Source organism: Microchirus variegatus, assembly GCF_963457635.1.
Source record: "Microchirus variegatus genome assembly, chromosome: 13".
Classification (NCBI taxonomy): domain Eukaryota; kingdom Metazoa; phylum Chordata; class Actinopteri; order Pleuronectiformes; family Soleidae; genus Microchirus; species Microchirus variegatus.
In genome coordinates, this window is record NC_139814.1 from 22,963,954 (window position 1) to 22,986,557 (window position 22,604).

A 22,604-nucleotide genomic window follows, 5' to 3' on the forward strand; every position below is an offset into this window, starting at 1 on the left:
CTATTTCGTCCAAAATCTGACCATTTATTGAAAAAAACAATTTTGGTCTAAAATTTGACAAAAACATCATACTATACTATGTCGTCCAAAATCGGATAATTTTTTTTAATTTAATTTTTTTATCCCAAAATGTGACAAACGTCATACTATACTATGTCATCGACCTAAATGTCATACTACACTATTTCGTCCAAAATCTGACCATTTATTGGAAAAAACAATTTTGGTCTAAAATTTGACAAAAACGTCATACTATACTATGTCGTCCAAAATCGGATAATTTTTTTTAATTTAATTTTTTTATCCCAAAATGTGACAAAAACGTCATACTATACTATGTCGTCGACCTCAATATCATACTACACTATTTCGTCCAAAATCTGACCATTTATTGAAAAAAACAATTTTGGTCCAAAATTTGACAAAAACGTCATACTATACTATGTCGTCCAAAATCGGATAATTTTTTTTTATTTAATTTTTTTATCCCAAAATGTGACAAAACGTCATACTATACTATGTCGTCGACCTCAATGTCATACTACACTATTTCGTACAAAATCTGACCATTTATTGAAAAAAACAATTTTGGTCTAAAATTTGACAAAAACATCATACTATACTATGTCGTCCAAAATCGGATAATTTTTTTTAATTTAATTTTTTTATCCCAAAATGTGACAAAAACGTCATACTATACTATGTCGTCGACCTCAATATCATACTACACTATTTCGTCCAAAATCTGACCATTTATTGAAAAAAAAAATTTTGGTCCAAAATTTGACAAAAACGTCATACTATACTATGTCGTCCAAAATCGGATAATTTTTTTTTATTTAATTTTTTTATCCCAAAATGTGACCTAAACGTCATACTATACTATGTCGTCGACCTCAATGTCATACTACACTATTTCGTACAAAATCTGACCATTTATTGAAAAAAACAATTTTGGTCTAAAATTTGACAAAAACGTCATACTATACTATGTCGTCCAAAATCGGAATTTTTTTTTAAAATGTTTTTTTTATCCCAAAATGTGACAAAACGTCATACTATACTATGTCGTCGACCTAAATGTCATACTACACTATTTAGTCCAAAATCTGACCATTTATTTGAAAAAAAAATGTTGGTCCAAAATTTGACAAAAACGTCATACTATACTATGTCGTCCAAAATCGGATAATTTTTTTTAATTTAATTTTTTTATCCCAAAATGTGACAAAACGTCATACTATACTATGTCGTCGACCTCAATGTCATACTACACTATTTCGTCAAAAATCTGACCATTTATTGTAAAAAACAATTTTGGTCTAAAATTTGACAAAAACGTCATACTATACTATGTCGTCCAAAATCGGATAATTTTTTTTTATTTAATTTTTTTATCCCAAAATGTGACAAAACGTCATACTATACTATGTCGTCGACCTCAATGTCATACTACACTATTTCGTACAAAATCTGACCATTTATTGAAAAAAACAATTTTGGTCTAAAATTTGACAAAAACGTCATACTATACTATGTCGTCCAAAATCGGAATTTTTTTTTTAAATGTTTTTTTTATCCCAAAATGTGACAAAACGTCATACTATACTCTGTCGTCGACCTCAATGTCATACTACACTATTTCGTCAAAAATCTGACCATTTATTGTAAAAAACAATTTTGGTCTAGAATTTGACAAAAACGTCATACTATACTATGTTGTCCAAAATCGGATAATTTTTTTTAATTTAATTTTTTTATCCCAAAATGTGACAAAACGTCATACTATACTATGTCGTCGACCTCAATGTCATACTACACTATTTAGTCAAAAATCTGACCATTTATTGAAAAAAACAATTTTGGTCCAAAATTTGACAAAAACGTCATACGATACTATGTCGTCCAAAATTTGACAAATAGTCACACCAAACCAATCATGAAAGTGCTGGTTAGCTCAGTTGGGAGAGCGTCAGACTAATGATCTGAAGGTCTCTGGTTCAATCCCTGGTTAGGACAGCTTATGTCCAAATTCGCAAGTCACCCTTTGCGTTCAGATACAACAAATGATGATATGCTTTCGAATGTCATCGGAAAAAACCCAAAATGTGACAAAACGTTACACTATACTTTGTCGTCTACCTCAATGTCATACTACACTATTTCGTCCAAAATCTGACCATTTATTGAAAAAAACAATTTTGGTCAAAGATTTGACAAAAACGTCATACTATACTATGTCGTCCAAAATCAGAATTTTTTTTTTAAATGTTTTTTTAACCCAAAATGTGACAAAACATCATACTATACTATGTCGTCGACCTAAATGTCATACTACACTATTTCGTCCAAAATCTGACCATTTATTGAAAAAAACAATTTTGGTCCAAGATTTGACAAAAACGTCATACTATACTATGTCGTCCAAAATCAGAATTTTTTTTTTTTATGTTTTTTTTATCTCAAAATGTGACAAAACGTCATACTATACTATGTCGTCGACCTCAATGTCATACTACACTATTTCGTCCAAAATCTGACCATTTATTGAAAAAAACAATTTTGGTCCAAAATTTGACAAAAACGTCATACTATACTATGTCGTCCAAAATCGGATAATTTTTTTAACTTTAATTTTTTTATCTCAAAATGTGACAAAACGTCATACTATACTATGTCGTCCAAAATCGGATAATTTTTTTAAATAAAATTTTTTTATCCCAAAATGTGACAAAATGTCATACTATACTATGTCGTCGACCTCAATGTCACACTACACTATTTAGTCCAAAATCTGACCATTTATTGAAAAAAACAATTTTGGTCCAAAATTTGACAAAAACGTCATACTATACTATGTGGTCCAAAATCGGATAATTTTTTTTAATTTAATTTTTTTATCCCAAAATGTGACAAAATGTCATACTATACTATGTCGTCGACCTCAATGTCATACTACACTATTTCGTCCAAAATCTGACCATTTATTGAAAAAAACAATTTTGGTCCAAGATTTGACAAAAACGTCATACTATACTATGTCGTCCAAAATCAGAATTTTTTTTTTAAATGTTTTTTTCATCCCAAAATGTGACAAAACGTCATACTATACTATGTCGTCTACCTCAATGTCATACTACACTATTTCGTCCAAAATCTGACCATTTATTGAAAAAAACAATTTTGGTCCAAAATTTGACAAAAACGTCATACTATACTATGTCGTCCAAAATCTGATTTTTTTTTTTAAATGTTTTTTTAATCCCAAAAAGTGACAAAACGTCATACTATACTATGTCGTCGACCTCAATGTCATACTACACTATTTCGTCCAAAATCTGACCATTTATTGAAAAAAACAATTTTGGTCCAAAATTTGACAAAAACGTCATACTATACTATGTCGTCCAAAATCAGATAATTTTTTTGAATTTTTTTTTCATCCCAAAATGTGACAAAACGTCATACTATACTATGTCGTCGACATCAATGTCATACTACACTATTTCGTCCAAAATCTTACCATTTATTGAAAAAAACAATTTTGGTCCAAAATTTTACAAAAACGTCATACTATACTATGTCGTCCAAAATCGGATAATTTTTTTTTATTTAATTTTCTTATCCCAAAATGTGACAAAACGTCATACTATACTATGTCGTCGACCTCAATGTCATACTACACTATTTCGTCCAAAATCTGACCATTTATTGAAAAAAACTATTTTGGTCCAAAATTTGACAAAAACGTCATACTATACTATGTCGTCCAAAATCAGAATTTTTTTTTTAAATGTTTTTTTTATCCCAAAATGTGACAAAACGTCATACTATACTATGTCGCCTACCTCAATGTCATACTACACTATTATGTCCAAAATCTGAACATTTATTGAAAAAAACAATTTTGGTCCAAAATTTGACAAAAACGTCATACTATACTATGTCGTCCAAAATCTGATAATTTTTTTGAATTTCTTTTTTATCCCAAAATGTGACAAAACGTCATACTATACTATGTCGTCGACCTCAATGTCATACTACACTATTTTGTCCAAAATCTGACCATTTATTGAAAAAAACAATTTTGGTCCAAAATTTGACAAAAACGTCATACTATACTATGTCGTCCAAAATCAGATTTTTTTTTTTAAATGTTTTTTTCATCCCAAAATGTGACAAAACGTCATACTATACTATGTCGTCGACCTAAATGTCATACTACACTATTTAGTCCAAAATCTGACCATTTATTGAAAAAAACAATTTTGGTCCAAAAATTGACAAAAACCTCATACTATACTATGTCGTCCAACATCAGAATTTTTTTTTTAATGTTTTTTTAATCCCAAAATTTTACAAAACGTCATACTATACTATGTCGTCGACCTCAATGTCATACTACACTATTTCGTCCAAAATCTGACCATTTATTGAAAAAAACAATTTTGGTCCAAAATTTGACAAAAACGTCATACTATACTATGTCGTCCAAAATCAGATAATTTTTTTGAATTTTTTTTTCATCCCAAAATGTGACAAAACGTCATACTATACTATGTCGTCGACATCAATGTCATACTACACTATTTCGTCCAAAATCTTACCATTTATTGAAAAAAACAATTTTGGTCCAAGATTTGACAAAAACGTCATACTATACTATGTCGTCGACCTCAATGTCATACTACACTATTTCGTCCAAAATCTGACCATTTATTGAAAAAAACAATTTTGGTCCAAAATTTGACAAAAACGTCATACTATACTATGTCGTCCAAAATCAGATTTTTTTTTTTAAATGTTTTTTTCATCCCAAAATGTGACAAAACGTCATACTATACTATGTCGTCGACCTAAATGTCATACTACACTATTTAGTCCAAAATCTGACCATTTATTGAAAAAAACAATTTTGGTCCAAAAATTGACAAAAACCTCATACTATACTATGTCATCCAAAATCCGATAATTTTTTTGAAGTTTCTTTTTTTATCCCAAAATGTGACAAAACGTCATACTATACTTTGTCGTCGACCTCAATGTCATACTACACTCTTTCGTTCAAAATCTGACCATTTATTGAAAAAAACAATTTTGGTCCAAAATTTGACAAAAACCTCACACTATACTATGTCGTCCAAAATCAGAATTTTTTTTTTTGTATGTTTTTTTAATCCCAAAATGTGACAAAACGTCATACTATACTATGTCGTCGACCTCAATGTCATACTACACTATTTCGTTCAAAATCTGACCATTTATTGAAAAAAACAATTTTGGTCCAAAAATTGACAAAAACCTCATACTATACTATGTCGTCCAAAATCAGAATTTTTTTTTTAATGTTTTTTTAATCCCAAAATTTTACAAAACGTCATACTATACTATGTCGTCGACCTCAATGTCATACTACACTATTTCGTCCAAAATCTGACCATTTATTGAAAAAAACAATTTTGGTCCAAGATTTGACAAAAACGTCATACTATACTATGTCGTCCAAAATCAGAATTTTTTTTTTAAATGTTTTTTTCATCCCAAAATGTGACAAAACGTCATACTATACTATGTCGTCTACCTCAATGTCATACTACACTATTTCGGCCAAAATCTGACCATTTATTGAAAAAAACTATTTTGGTCCAAAATTTGACAAAAACGTCATACTATACTATGTCGTCCAAAATCTGATTTTTTTTTTAAATGTTTTTTTAATCCCAAAAAGTGACAAAACGTCATACTATACTATGTCGTCGACCTCAATGTCATACTACACTATTTCGTCCAAAATCTGACCATTTATTGAAAAAAACAATTTTGGTCCAAAATTTGACAAAAACGTCATACTATACTATGTCGTCTACCTCAATGTCATACTACACTATTATGTCCAAAATCTGAACATTTATTGAAAAAAACAATTTTGGTCCAAAATTTGACAAAAACGTCATACTATACTATGTCGTCCAAAATCCGATAATTTTTTTGAATTTCTTTTTTATCCCAAAATGTGACAAAACGTCATACTATACTATGTCGTCGACCTCAATGTCATACTACACTATTTCGTCCAAAATCTGACCATTTATTGAAAAAAACAATTTTGGTCCAAAATTTGACACAAACGTCATACTATACTATGTCGTCCAAAATCTGATTTTATTTTTTTAAATGTTTTTTTAATCCCAAAAAGTGACAAAACGTCATACTATACTATGTCGTCGACCTCAATGTCATACTACACTATTTCGTCCAAAATCTGACCATTTATTGAAAAAAACAATTTTGGTCCAAAATTTGACAAAAACGTCATACTATACTATGTCGTCCAAAATCAGATTTTTTTTTTAAAATGTTTTTTTCATCCCAAAATGTGACAAAACGTCATACTATACTATGTCGTCGACCTAAATGTCATACTACACTATTTAGTCCAAAATCTGACCATTTATTGAAAAAAACAATTTTGGTCCAAAAATTGACAAAAACCTCATACTATACTATGTCATCCAAAATCCGATAATTTTTTTGAAGTTTCTTTTTTTATCCCAAAATGTGACAAAACGTCATACTATACTTTGTCGTCGACCTCAATGTCATACTACACTCTTTCGTTCAAAATCTGACCATTTATTGAAAAAAACAATTTTGGTCCAAAATTTGACAAAAACCTCACACTATACTATGTCGTCCAAAATCAGAATTTTTTTTTTTTGTATGTTTTTTTAATCCCAAAATGTGACAAAACGTCATACTATACTATGTCGTCGACCTCAATGTCATACTACACTATTTCGTCCAAAATCTGACCATTTATTGAAAAAAACAATTTTGGTCCAAGATTTGACAAAAACGTCATACTATACTATGTCGTCCAAAATCAGAATTTTTTTTTTAAATGTTTTTTTCATCCCAAAATGTGACAAAACGTCATACTATACTATGTCGTCTACCTCAATGTCATACTACACTATTTCGGCCAAAATCTGACCATTTATTGAAAAAAACAATTTTGGTCCAAAATTTGACAAAAACCTCACACTATACTATGTCGTCCAAAATCAGAATTTTTTTTTTTTGTATGTTTTTTTAATCCCAAAATGTGACAAAACGTCATACTATACTATGTCGTCGACCTCAATGTCATACTACACTATTTCGTCCAAAATCTGACCATTTATTGAAAAAAACAATTTTGGTCCAAAATTTGACAAAAACGTCATACTATACTATGTCGTCCAAAATCGGATAATTTTTTTTTATTTAATTTTTTTATCCCAAAATGTGACAAAACGTCATACTATACTATGTCGTCGACCTCAATGTCATACTACACTATTTTGTCCAAAATCTGACCATTTATTGAAAAAAACAATTTTGGTCCAAAATTTGACAAAAACGTCATACTATACTATGTCGTCCAAAATCTGATTTTTTTTTTTAAATGTTTTTTTAATCCCAAAAAGTGACAAAACGTCATACTATACTATGTCGTCGACCTCAATGTCATACTACACTATTTCGTCCAAAATCTGACCATTTATTGAAAAAAACAATTTTGGTCCAAAATTTGACAAAAACGTCATACTATACTATGTCGTCCAAAATCAGATTTTTTTTTTTAAATGTTTTTTTCATCCCAAAATGTGACAAAACGTCATACTATACTATGTCGTCGACATCAATGTCATACTACACTATTTCGTCCAAAATCTTACCATTTATTGAAAAAAACAATTTTGGTCCAAAATTTTACAAAACGTCATACTATACTATGTCATCCAAAATCGGATAATTTTTTTTAATTTAATTTTTTTATCCCAAAATGTGACAAAACGTCATACTATACTATGTCGTCGACCTCAATGTCATACTACACTATTTCGTCCAAAATCTGACCATTTATTGAAAAAAACTATTTTGGTCCAAAATTTGACAAAAACGTCATACTATACTATGTCGTCCAAAATCGGAATTTTTTTTTTAAATGTTTTTTTTTCCCAAATTGTGACAAAACGTCATACTATACTATGTCGTCGACCTCAATGTCATACTACACTATTTCGTCCAAAATCTGACCATTTATTGAAAAAAACAATTTTGGTCCAAAATTTGACAAAAACGTCATACTATACTATGTCGTCCAAAATCAGAATTTTTTTTTTAAATGTTTTTTTTATCCCAAAATGTGACAAAACGTCATACTATACTATGTCGTCTACCTCAATGTCATACTACACTATTATGTCCAAAATCTGAACATTTATTGAAAAAAACAATTTTGGTCCAAAATTTGACAAAAACGTCATACTATACTATGTCGTCCAAAATCCGATAATTTTTTTGAATTTCTTTTTTATCCCAAAATGTGACAAAACGTCATACTATACTATGTCGTCGACCTCAATGTCATACTACACTATTTCGTCCAAAATCTGACCATTTATTGAAAAAAACAATTTTGGTCCAAAATTTGACACAAACGTCATACTATACTATGTCGTCCAAAATCTGATTTTATTTTTTTAAATGTTTTTTTAATCCCAAAAAGTGACAAAACGTCATACTATACTATGTCGTCGACCTCAATGTCATACTACACTATTTCGTCCAAAATCTGACCATTTATTGAAAAAAACAATTTTGGTCCAAAATTTGACAAAAACGTCATACTATACTATGTCGTCCAAAATCGGATAATTTTTTTTTATTTAATTTTTTTATCCCAAAATGTGACAAAACGTCATACTATACTATGTCGTCGATCTCAATGTCATACTACACTATTTTGTCCAAAATCTGACCATTTATTGAAAAAAACAATTTTGGTCCAAAATTTGACAAAAACGTCATACTATACTATGTCGTCCAAAATCTGATTTTTTTTTTTAAATGTTTTTTTAATCCCAAAAAGTGACAAAACGTCGTACTATACTATGTCGTCGACCTCAATGTCATACTACACTATTTCGTCCAAAATCTGACCATTTATTGAAAAAAACAATTTTGGTCCAAAATTTGACAAAAACGTCATACTATACTATGTCGTCCAAAATCAGATAATTTTTTTGAATTTTTTTTTCATCCCAAAATGTGACAAAACGTCATACTATACTATGTCGTCGACATCAATGTCATACTACACTATTTCGTCCAAAATCTTACCATTTATTGAAAAAAACAATTTTGGTCCAAAATTTGACAAAAACGTCATACTATACTATGTCGTCCAAAATCGGATAATTTTTTTTAATTTAATTTTCTTATCCCAAAATGTGACAAAACGTCATACTATACTATGTCGTCGACCTCAATGTCATACTACACTATTTCGTCCAAAATCTGACCATTTATTGAAAAAAACAATTTTGGTCCAAAATTTGACAAAAACGTCATACTATACTATGTCGTCCAAAATCAGAATTTTTTTTTTAAATGTTTTTTTTACCCCAAAATGTGACAAAACGTCATACTATACTATGTCGTCTACCTCAATGTCATACTACACTATTATGTCCAAAATCTGAACATTTATTGAAAAAAACAATTTTGGTCCAAAATTTGACAAAAACGTCATACTATACTATGTCGTCCAAAATCCGATAATTTTTTTGAATTTCTTTTTTATCCCAAAATGTGACAAAACGTCATACTATACTATGTCGTCGACCTCAATGTCATACTACACTATTTCGTCCAAAATCTGACCATTTATTGAAAAAAACAATTTTGGTCCAAAATTTGACAAAAACGTCATACTATACTATGTCGTCCAAAATCAGATTTTTTTTTTAAATGTTTTTTTCATCCCAAAATGTGACAAAACGTCATACTATACTATGTCGTCGACCTAAATGTCATACTACACTATTTAGTCCAAAATCTGACCATTTATTGAAAAAAACAATTTTGGTCCAAAAATTGACAAAAACCTCATACTATACTATGTCGTCCAAAATCGGATAATTTTTTTTAATTTAATTTTCTTATCCCAAAATGTGACAAAACGTCATACTATACTATGTCGTCGACCTCAATGTCATACTACACTATTTCGTCCAAAATCTGACCATTTATTGAAAAAAACTATTTTGGTCCAAAATTTGACAAAAACGTCATACTATATACTATGTCGTCCAAAATCGGAATTTTTTTTTTAAATGTTTTTTTATCCCAAAATGTGACAAAACGTCATACTATACTATGTCGTCGACCTCAATGTCATACTACACTATTTCGTCCAAAATCTGACCATTTATTGAAAAAAACAATTTTGGTCCAAAATTTGACAAAAACGTCATACTATACTATGTCGTCCAAAATCAGATTTTTTTTTTTAAATGTTTTTTTCATCCCAAAATGTGACAAAACGTCATACTATACTATGTCGTCGACATCAATGTCATACTACACTATTTCGTCCAAAATCTTACCATTTATTGAAAAAAACAATTTTGGTCCAAAATTTTACAAAAACGTCATACTATACTATGTCGTCCAAAATCGGATAATTTTTTTTAATTTCTTTTTTATCCCAAAATGTGACAAAACGTCATACTATACTATGTCGTCGACCTCAATGTCATACTACACTATTTCGTCCAAAATCTGACCATTTATTGAAAAAAACAATTTTGGTCCAAAATTTGACAAAAACGTCATACTATACTATGTCGTCCAAAATCAGATATTTTTTTTTAAATGTTTTTTTCATCCCAAAATGTGACAAAACGTCATACTATACTATGTCGTCGACCTTAATGTCATACTACACTATTTAGTCCAAAATCTGACCATTTATTGAAAAAAACAATTTTGGTCCAAAAATTGACAAAAACCTCATACTATACTATGTCATCCAAAATCGGATAATTTTTTTGAAGTTTCTTTTTTTATCCCAAAATGTGACAAAACGTCATACTATACTTTGTCGTCGACCTCAATGTCATACTACACTCTTTCGTTCAAAATCTGACCATTTATTGAAAAAAACAATTTTGGTCCAAAATTTGACAAAAATTTCATACTATACTATGTCGTCCAAAATCAGAATTATTTTTTTTTGTATGTTTTTTTAATCCCAAAATGTGACAAAACGTCATACTATACTATGTCGTCGACCTCAATGTCATACTACACTATTTCGTTCAAAATCTGACCATTTATTGAAAAAAACAATTTTGGTCCAAAAATTGACAAAAACCTCATACTATACTATGTCGTCCAAAATCAGAATTTTTTTTTTAATGTTTTTTTAATCCCAAAATTTTACAAAACGTCATACTATACTATGTCGTCGACCTCAATGTCATACTACACTATTTCGTCCAAAATCTGACCATTTATTGAAAAAAACAATTTTGGTCCAAAATTTGACAAAAACGTCATACTATACTATGCCGTCCAAAATCAGAATTTTTTTTTAAAATGTTTTTTTAATCCCAAAATGTGACAAAACGTCATACTATACTATGTCGTCGACCTAAATGTCATACTACACTCTTTCGTTCAAAATCTGACCATTTATTGAAAAAAACAATTTTGGTCCAAAAATTGACAAAAACCTCATACTATACTATGTCGTCCAAAATCAGAATTTTTTTTTTTGTATGTTTTTTTAATCCCAAAATGTGACAAAACGTCATACTATACTATGTCGTCGACCTCAATGTCATACTACACTATTTCGTCCAAAATCTGACCATTTATTGAAAAAAACTATTTTGGTCCAAAATTTGACAAAAACGTCATACTATACTATGTCGTCCAAAATCGGAATTTTTTTTTTAAATGTTTTTTTTTCCCAAATTGTGACAAAACGTCATACTATACTATGTCGTCGACCTCAATGTCATACTACACTATTTCGTCCAAAATCTGACCATTTATTGAAAAAAACAATTTTGGTCCAAAATTTGACAAAAACGTCATACTATACTATGTCGTCCAAAATCAGAATTTTTTTTTTAAATGTTTTTTTTATCCCAAAATGTGACAAAACGTCATACTATACTATGTCGTCTACCTCAATGTCATACTACACTATTATGTCCAAAATCTGAACATTTATTGAAAAAAACAATTTTGGTCCAAAATTTGACAAAAACGTCATACTATACTATGTCGTCCAAAATCCGATAATTTTTTTGAATTTCTTTTTTATCCCAAAATGTGACAAAACGTCATACTATACTATGTCGTCGACCTCAATGTCATACTACACTATTTCGTCCAAAATCTGACCATTTATTGAAAAAAACAATTTTGGTCCAAAATTTGACACAAACGTCATACTATACTATGTCGTCCAAAATCTGATTTTATTTTTTTAAATGTTTTTTTAATCCCAAAAAGTGACAAAACGTCATACTATACTATGTCGTCGACCTCAATGTCATACTACACTATTTCGTCCAAAATCTGACCATTTATTGAAAAAAACAATTTTGGTCCAAAATTTGACAAAAACGTCATACTATACTATGTCGTCCAAAATCGGATAATTTTTTTTTATTTAATTTTTTTATCCCAAAATGTGACAAAACGTCATACTATACTATGTCGTCGATCTCAATGTCATACTACACTATTTTGTCCAAAATCTGACCATTTATTGAAAAAAACAATTTTGGTCCAAAATTTGACAAAAACGTCATACTATACTATGTCGTCCAAAATCTGATTTTTTTTTTAAATGTTTTTTTAATCCCAAAAAGTGACAAAACGTCATACTATACTATGTCGTCGACCTCAATGTCATACTACACTATTTCGTCCAAAATCTGACCATTTATTGAAAAAAACAATTTTGGTCCAAAATTTGACAAAAACGTCATACTATACTATGTCGTCCAAAATCAGATAATTTTTTTGAATTTTTTTTTCATCCCAAAATGTGACAAAACGTCATACTATACTATGTCGTCGACATCAATGTCATACTACACTATTTCGTCCAAAATCTTACCATTTATTGAAAAAAACAATTTTGGTCCAAAATTTGACAAAAACGTCATACTATACTATGTCGTCCAAAATCGGATAATTTTTTTTAATTTAATTTTCTTATCCCAAAATGTGACAAAACGTCATACTATACTATGTCGTCGACCTCAATGTCATACTACACTATTTCGTCCAAAATCTGACCATTTATTGAAAAAAACAATTTTGGTCCAAAATTTGACAAAAACGTCATACTATACTATGTCGTCCAAAATCAGAATTTTTTTTTTAAATGTTTTTTTTACCCCAAAATGTGACAAAACGTCATACTATACTATGTCGTCTACCTCAATGTCATACTACACTATTATGTCCAAAATCTGAACATTTATTGAAAAAAACAATTTTGGTCCAAAATTTGACAAAAACGTCATACTATACTATGTCGTCCAAAATCCGATAATTTTTTTGAATTTCTTTTTTATCCCAAAATGTGACAAAACGTCATACTATACTATGTCGTCGACCTCAATGTCATACTACACTATTTCGTCCAAAATCTGACCATTTATTGAAAAAAACAATTTTGGTCCAAAATTTGACAAAAACGTCATACTATACTATGTCGTCCAAAATCAGATTTTTTTTTTAAATGTTTTTTTCATCCCAAAATGTGACAAAACGTCATACTATACTATGTCGTCGACCTAAATGTCATACTACACTATTTAGTCCAAAATCTGACCATTTATTGAAAAAAACAATTTTGGTCCAAAAATTGACAAAAACCTCATACTATACTATGTCGTCCAAAATCGGATAATTTTTTTTAATTTAATTTTCTTATCCCAAAATGTGACAAAACGTCATACTATACTATGTCGTCGACCTCAATGTCATACTACACTATTTCGTCCAAAATCTGACCATTTATTGAAAAAAACTATTTTGGTCCAAAATTTGACAAAAACGTCATACTATACTATGTCGTCCAAAATCGGAATTTTTTTTTTAAATGTTTTTTTATCCCAAAATGTGACAAAACGTCATACTATACTATGTCGTCGACCTCAATGTCATACTACACTATTTCGTCCAAAATCTGACCATTTATTGAAAAAAACAATTTTGGTCCAAAATTTGACAAAAACGTCATACTATACTATGTCGTCCAAAATCAGATTTTTTTTTTTAAATGTTTTTTTCATCCCAAAATGTGACAAAACGTCATACTATACTATGTCGTCGACATCAATGTCATACTACACTATTTCGTCCAAAATCTTACCATTTATTGAAAAAAACAATTTTGGTCCAAAATTTTACAAAAACGTCATACTATACTATGTCGTCCAAAATCGGATAATTTTTTTTAATTTCTTTTTTATCCCAAAATGTGACAAAACGTCATACTATACTATGTCGTCGACCTCAATGTCATACTACACTATTTCGTCCAAAATCTGACCATTTATTGAAAAAAACAATTTTGGTCCAAAATTTGACAAAAACGTCATACTATACTATGTCGTCCAAAATCAGATATTTTTTTTTAAATGTTTTTTTCATCCCAAAATGTGACAAAACGTCATACTATACTATGTCGTCGACCTTAATGTCATACTACACTATTTAGTCCAAAATCTGACCATTTATTGAAAAAAACAATTTTGGTCCAAAAATTGACAAAAACCTCATACTATACTATGTCATCCAAAATCGGATAATTTTTTTGAAGTTTCTTTTTTTATCCCAAAATGTGACAAAACGTCATACTATACTTTGTCGTCGACCTCAATGTCATACTACACTCTTTCGTTCAAAATCTGACCATTTATTGAAAAAAACAATTTTGGTCCAAAATTTGACAAAAATTTCATACTATACTATGTCGTCCAAAATCAGAATTATTTTTTTTTGTATGTTTTTTTAATCCCAAAATGTGACAAAACGTCATACTATACTATGTCGTCGACCTCAATGTCATACTACACTATTTCGTTCAAAATCTGACCATTTATTGAAAAAAACAATTTTGGTCCAAAAATTGACAAAAACCTCATACTATACTATGTCGTCCAAAATCAGAATTTTTTTTTTAATGTTTTTTTAATCCCAAAATTTTACAAAACGTCATACTATACTATGTCGTCGACCTCAATGTCATACTACACTATTTCGTCCAAAATCTGACCATTTATTGAAAAAAACAATTTTGGTCCAAAATTTGACAAAAACGTCATACTATACTATGCCGTCCAAAATCAGAATTTTTTTTTAAAATGTTTTTTTAATCCCAAAATGTGACAAAACGTCATACTATACTATGTCGTCGACCTAAATGTCATACTACACTCTTTCGTTCAAAATCTGACCATTTATTGAAAAAAACAATTTTGGTCCAAAAATTGACAAAAACCTCATACTATACTATGTCGTCCAAAATCAGAATTTTTTTTTTTGTATGTTTTTTTAATCCCAAAATGTGACAAAACGTCATACTATACTATGTCGTCGACCTCAATGTCATACTACACTATTTCGTCCAAAATCTGACCATTTATTGAAAAAAACAGTTTTTGGTCCAAAATTTGACAAAAACGTCATACTATACTATGTCGTCCAAAATCGGATCATTTTTTTGAATTTTTTTTTCATCCCAAAATGTGACAAAACGTCATACTATACTTTGTCGTCGACCTCAATGTCATACTACACTCTTTCGTTCAAAATCTGACCATTTATTGAAAAAAACTAATTTGGTCCAAAATTTGACAAAAACGTCATACTATACTATGTCGTCCAAAATTTGACAAAAACGTCATACTATAATGTCCTACTATGCTATTTCATACTATACATGGACGCATGCATTCATCATCTCAACAGAATGTAATCAGAAATAACAGAAAAGTTAGCGGAAATACAGCCCATCCTTGAGCACGATTGTGACTGTGATTAATTTATTTGTTTGTTTTGCAAATCTTCATCGCCTCACCTTGTTCTTATAGAAGCTCACTTGGACGTCGTCCATAAATTTGACAAGGAAGCTGCACAAAGGCTTTGGCACAATGTCAGGGAAATGGATAAGGTATGTATAAAACATGAGCACAAATTTGTGGTGGAGGATAAAGCGGTAGATCATGTATGGATGGATGGATTTAGTGAACCACTCGATAAACCTGAACCAGTGGGACCTCGAGTGGAATTCTTTAGATGAGTGAACGGCTCCACAGGCAGACTCGGGCAGGTTTCACTGCAGGTTTTTATAGACTGACACTCCTGAAACTGTCATATTAAATTCCCCTCATGATCCTCTTGATGTTGGTAGGTCCTGGCCAACAAAAACGTGTTTCTCCTATCATCCACCTGTTTCAACTTCACACTCCTGTCTCAGCCAAATCAATTTGTCATCACCAGTCATATTAATGTAAATCTCCACCTGCGCCAAACCAATGATTTTACATCCCATCACACAGGAGTTGTTGTTGATCCGACTGCTGCCTTCGTCCCATCCCAAACCAGTCTAAAATGTGATATCTTGTGACTTTGGTATTTTCAGTTATTCGTTTGGATTGACTGAAGTGACACATACATTCCACACGAGGCAGCAGTTGGACCAACATCTCCCATGTCACTAAAAACACTGATTTTCTCTGTGGACTTTGGTGCAGGAGAGTGAGCAGTTTGTGAACTTCAGCTCCCTGCAGTCAAACCTTTCTTAACGTCACAGGTTGAGTTATTACAGCAAATGCTGCAGTTTCATATGCCCCTGTTATTTATTGTATTGTTCCTTTTCCATGTTGTAATTAAACTATTTTAATCACATTGTTAATATCAATATCAATGCATTAATGTGTGTATAAATATTTTTTTATAGTGGGCACAGGAGTTTATTTTATTTGTCTGGTGTCAGGAGTAAACAGAGACGGCCTCCAAAGATCATTTTTGAGTGCCCTGGTTCCGGACTGGATCACAGAAACCATTGCAATACCACATGCAACCACACATCAAAAAACCTAACTACTTTGAGCCTTTTCTTCTGCAGGGCTTGGGTTTTTACGATGCCATTCTCTCTTGCCCGTTAACCCTGAAATGACCACAATAACTGCCCGGCTGAGCGGTGGATCTTGTAAATGTCACCAGGTTTTAAGGCCACACCTCAAGAGGTTATCAGTTCATATTATCCACATACCAAGGTGGACAATGAATTTTCCCCTGCACCGATGCTGGCCCGTGAATATAGCGGCTCCTGTTGATGCAATGGGAGCCAACATGCCTCGAACAATATATGAGGCTGTCAGGCCTGCCAAAGTCTGAAGTGCCACGGGGAGCTTTAACAAATGATCCCAAGCATGCCAAGTTCAACAAGGCTCCATACCTGCCCTGGGACTTTCTCTGCAGCCTTGGCTTTCCTTTCAAAAAGTGTGACCTTGAGTTCAGCTCAGTCAAAGAGTTTGAACGCATGCATGGGTTTTCCTTGAAACTCTGTCAAGGAAAGAAGAAAAAGACAGTTTAGATGCGACTCTGCCATCAAAGTGATGTGAAGAAATATGGGAGAAAATGCGAGCTGGGGGTGGATTGGTGGACAGGTACCTGGCTGCAAGTGTAGGTTGATTGATTAAACAGAAGCAGTGTAGGTTACTGCTAGTGTCATAGCAAATTAGTCACATTGTACTTACTCGTGTCATTCGCTCCAACGCTTGAGTTGAAAGTGTTCAACACCGGCGAAGATTACGCACTGACACTATGACATTGAGGTTCTCCGGATGTTTTTAACATTCTACTTGCTGGTGGCTAGATTCTGCACAAAATGGAGCTGAAAATGATAATTTCTGTGCTTGGGCACCTGGGAACTCTACAAGCTACATGGACCGAGACAACTACAAACGACAAAAGGAGAGAGGAAATTGGTCAATGGTTAGTGAAGAAGTCAGTGGGGTTTGGGCTCGGGGTGGACTAGCGGATGCAGCGTGTACCTGCTGACACTGTTACCGACCAGAAACTGTGGATCTAAGATGTGCTGCTTTGGCTGCCACCAAATCTTTAAAGCTCACATAGAGTGGTCCTGTTGCACATATATGTTAGTTATGGAGGTCTAATTACATACATTAACTTGTTTTTATGGTCAAAAACCTCCTAGTTGCTGTAAACGAGCCGATAGAAATCCTCTTTTCTGACGCTGTTCCCCAGCCGAGATATTTCAGACTCAACTCTCGCACCCAGATAACACAGTGTGTGTTGTGATTGGCCAGCCAGCGTAGAGGCTTCCCAACTGTCTTGTGATTGGCCAGTACCCGGAAGTGACATATTCAGCAAACCGGCTCTCAGAAGCGCAGCTCCCCCCTCTGGAACGGTGGATGCACTGCTACTCATTATCAAAACATTGTTTTAACAATGTTTAAAAATAGCTTCTTCACGACTCCCCGCCGCAGTCCCTTTTATGACTTTGACCCGGAGTCAGAAAACACTGTCGCTCGTGAAACACCTCCACAACGGACATTCTTCTTCTTCTGCGGTTCAATGCACGCAACCGGATGTGCCCGGACTAGTGCCCGGAGCAGGAGGATCTGCTGTTCAGGAGAACCGGTCTTTACGTAACCGGACCGGGTTTTTTCAGAGATCAGCAGTGGCTGAACTGTTTGTTTAGAACCTTCAGGGCTTCTTAAACAAGGTAATGACGCAGATACACACTAAAAAACAGCGTTAATTGGATCTTCTGGTCTAGGTCCGCTTTAAAGTCCAAAGATCTCCGACGACTCATAAAGGGGTTTTTGATGGTGACGGTGCATAACAAATATAAATATTTGACGCAAACGCCACGATTACAGTGTTACGGAATACGAGGCCGTATCGATAAAAAGTGTGACGGCAACTCCTTCTGTGGCAGCATTTCAGCAAAGTTCAGCTTTTGCCGGGAGCCTCCCGTGTTTTTTTGACACAGTGCTAATGATGTCAGAACATGCCCTTCAGGTAATTCTGCAGTTTACCCGAGATATTCACACTCAAAACCAAACATAAATTAAATCCATAGCTGCTGCTGCTTCTTGCACATAGAGAAAGATATACATCGTGCAATGACGTGAAACTTTGAGACTTTGATGTCTATGGGGCCCGAAGCTGCATAGTAGCCGGTCCTCGACTATTAACCGAGGTCCAATATAACTGCCAATATTGAGCATTCCCAACATTGACCAGTGTTTTTGGGATTGTGGCACATTTACTCTGGCCACCAACGGTTGCTTTCGTGTCCAGAAAGTGCCTGAACCGGACTGCGGCAGGAAGCGCTCTGTAGACTCACAGCCTGCTGCTTCTGGTGTTGTCGTTGTGCGGCTGTGTTGGTTTAACACAGCGCTGTCTGCAGACACTGTGCAACAACAACCAGCACGAGCAGCAGCAGAACTACACACATCCCATTCACGGTCACTCAATATGCACGGTGGACGCAGAGTGAAGCCTTCATACACAATCTACGATATGAAGTGACTCGGTAGAGCAGGCGTCTCAAACGTGATCCAAAAAAAATTCTACATTTAAAAAAAATATACATATATATATATATATATTTTAAATTATATATTTTAAAATATATATTTAAAAAAATATATATATTTTTAAATTATTTATTTACATTTTTTTAAATGGATTGTTCAAAGAATATATATATATATGTTTTTTTAATATATATATATTTTTTAAATATATATTTTTAAAATATATATATATATATTTAAAATATATGAATATATATTTTAAATATATGTATATATTTTTTTAATATATATATTATTTAATGTATCATTATTATTTTAAATGTATACATTTTTAAAAAATATTAACATTTGGAGAAAAGCAACTGTTTAGTAGGGGTGGGTGATGTTAGCTTAAAATTATATCACAATATTCCATAATTCTATCGCAATAATTGCCATTAATATTGTCTTGGCAACCATATTTCACAGCATTTCAAAATAAAAGCTCTGGAAAAACACAGAATAGCTGTCGGACACGAGTGTTAGACCTCTGCTGTAGAACAAGCAGAGAACTTGTGTGTGAACTTAAGTGCAGGTTTGAACATTTTGTTGTGTGACCAATGATAACGAACACATAGAAATGATATCGCGGTTTGTTTTTAGGGCTTCTCTACTGCCCCCTAGGGGCCTAAAACAACAGAAAGATTTATGCAGTTTTAGGAAGTTTTAATAACAACAAAAACAGCTAAACATACAGTATATCTGTATTTTCTCGTACGGATGACATTCGAGACCATTTTTTGACAACATGATTCACTGTGGACATTTACGAGCGATACAAACGGCTTAAACGACACGCGCAGTGTTTACTCTCGGCCGTGGTAATTTGACAGGCGGGGTTCTTCCAAGGTGCGTTTTCCTTAAGGTTGTGGGATGATTAGTACGTTTTCGTCTCAGGCATTTCCGCGTGATTTATGTGAGGAGCGGGCGTGAGGCCTTCGCTGCTGCTGTCTGCATGAATTATGGCAGCAGCTAATAAGTTAAGTTTCTCATACCAACATCCTCCAGGTAGAGATACTCACGGCCTAGTATTCCCAAACTGCCAAGAGGATTAGATTTAGAACATCCTAAATATTTTGCTTTTCTTTCTCTCTCCCTGCCTGATTGGACCATATATCAGTCTAAAAACGACCCACTTCTTAACGTTCCTTCGCCCCTAATGTCAAATAATGATGATCCATGTGGTTTTTTTTGTGAATTATGGTCACCAATATCATTACGGCGATAAAATTATGGAATATTGTTATCTGATTTTAAGCTAATACCGCACACCCACTACTGAACAGTTGGTTTAACAGCAAAAAATAAATAAAATATATGCATATATTTTTTGTCACTTCAGCTTTTGATATTTAAGGCTTATTTGACAGCAAGCAAGTTTTATTTTGAAGATATTAAACAGTTATACAAACATGATTATGGGTGGAATATAACATTTCCTGACAATTTAAAACACTGGACCTTTAATTTGACTTTAACTGTAGGTTAAAATCACCTATAATCACTTAATGAAGGACTTTCATATGCACTGTGATGTGATGACAGATTTGAGATGCTCCATACTGACATGTGTCACTTTCAAAATAAAAGCAGGAAATCTTTTGTTGATAAAAAGACAAAACAAATCACACTCATAAATGTCGTCCTACTCCTGGTGACATCAGCAAACGACAAATATGAGACAAACTCAATCTGTGACTGAAAGAACCACACATGGCATCTTTTTCGGCCACTAACCTTTATTGTGAAGGGAGAAGTGTGTCTTGTTCCTCCCGACAGTGCTGCTGCTGCTGCTGCTGCTGGGACCATCAGTGCTACTGTTTGACAGAGGAAGCAGCATCAACTCAGCACTCAGGTATGTCACTCGTCTTCTACGTGATACTGCATATAATAATTATATGCAGTATTATCATTAGTTGTTATCACTGTAGAGATGAATAAAAGACTCCTAAAACTGTCTTTCCTTTCAATTAACTTTAACATTTGCAAGATTACTATTGTTATTATTATAATTAGTAGTAGTAGTAAGTGTTAATTCAGGGATAATATGGATTAATTTTGGATAGAAAGATGTGTGTGTATTTTGATAGAGAGATAGATAGAGACATACAGTATAGCTAGATCATGGGTTAGTGATATACTAATTGAGTAGTAGTATATTATACATTATTTAAGTAAATAAATAAATCAATACATTTGTGGACTGAAAACTGTATTTTAACAAGCACCTGTAGTTTGGAGATTACTTTTTTTTGTGAAAAAAAAATTTTGGAAACACTTTTGGACGACATAGTATAGTATGACATTTTTGGAAAATTTTGGAAAAAAAAAAATTCACAATAAATCGTCAGAATTTGGACGACAGTATAGTATGACATTTTTGTCAAATTTTGGACAATTTTTTTTTTCCACAAAAAATTGTCAAATTTTGGACGACATAGTATAGTATGACATTTTTGTCAAATTTTGAAAAAAAAATTTTTTTTAAAAAATATAAAAATTTTGGACGACTAGTATAGTATGACATTTTTGTCAACTTTTGGACTGAAAAATGTTTTTCCAAAAAATTGTCAAATTTTGGATAACATAGTATAGTTTGACGTTTTTGTCAAATTTTAGACAGATTTTTTTTTTTTTTTTTTAATTGTCAAATTTTGGACGACATAGTATAGTATGACATTTTAGTAAAATTTTGGACAGATTTTTTTTTTTTTTTTTAATTATCAAATTTTGGACGACAGTATGACATTTTTGTCAAATTTTGGACAATTTTTTTTTTTCAAAAAATTGTCGGACAACATAGTATAGTTTGACAATTTTATCAACTTTTGGACCAAAAAATTAATTTCCAAAAAATTGTCACATTTTGGACGACATAGTATAGTTTGACATTTTTGTCAAATTTTGGACAGATTATTATTATTTTTTTTTTTTAATTGTCAAATTTTGGACGACATAGTATAGTATGACGTTTTTGTCAAATTTTGGACCAAACATTTTTTTCAAAGAAATTGTCAAATTTTGCAGGACATAGTATAGCATGACGTTTTTGTCAAATTTTGGATGACATTAAGGACTGGATCCTGCATCCTGCAAGGCGAGTGTTGCTGTGCCTGGTTCCTG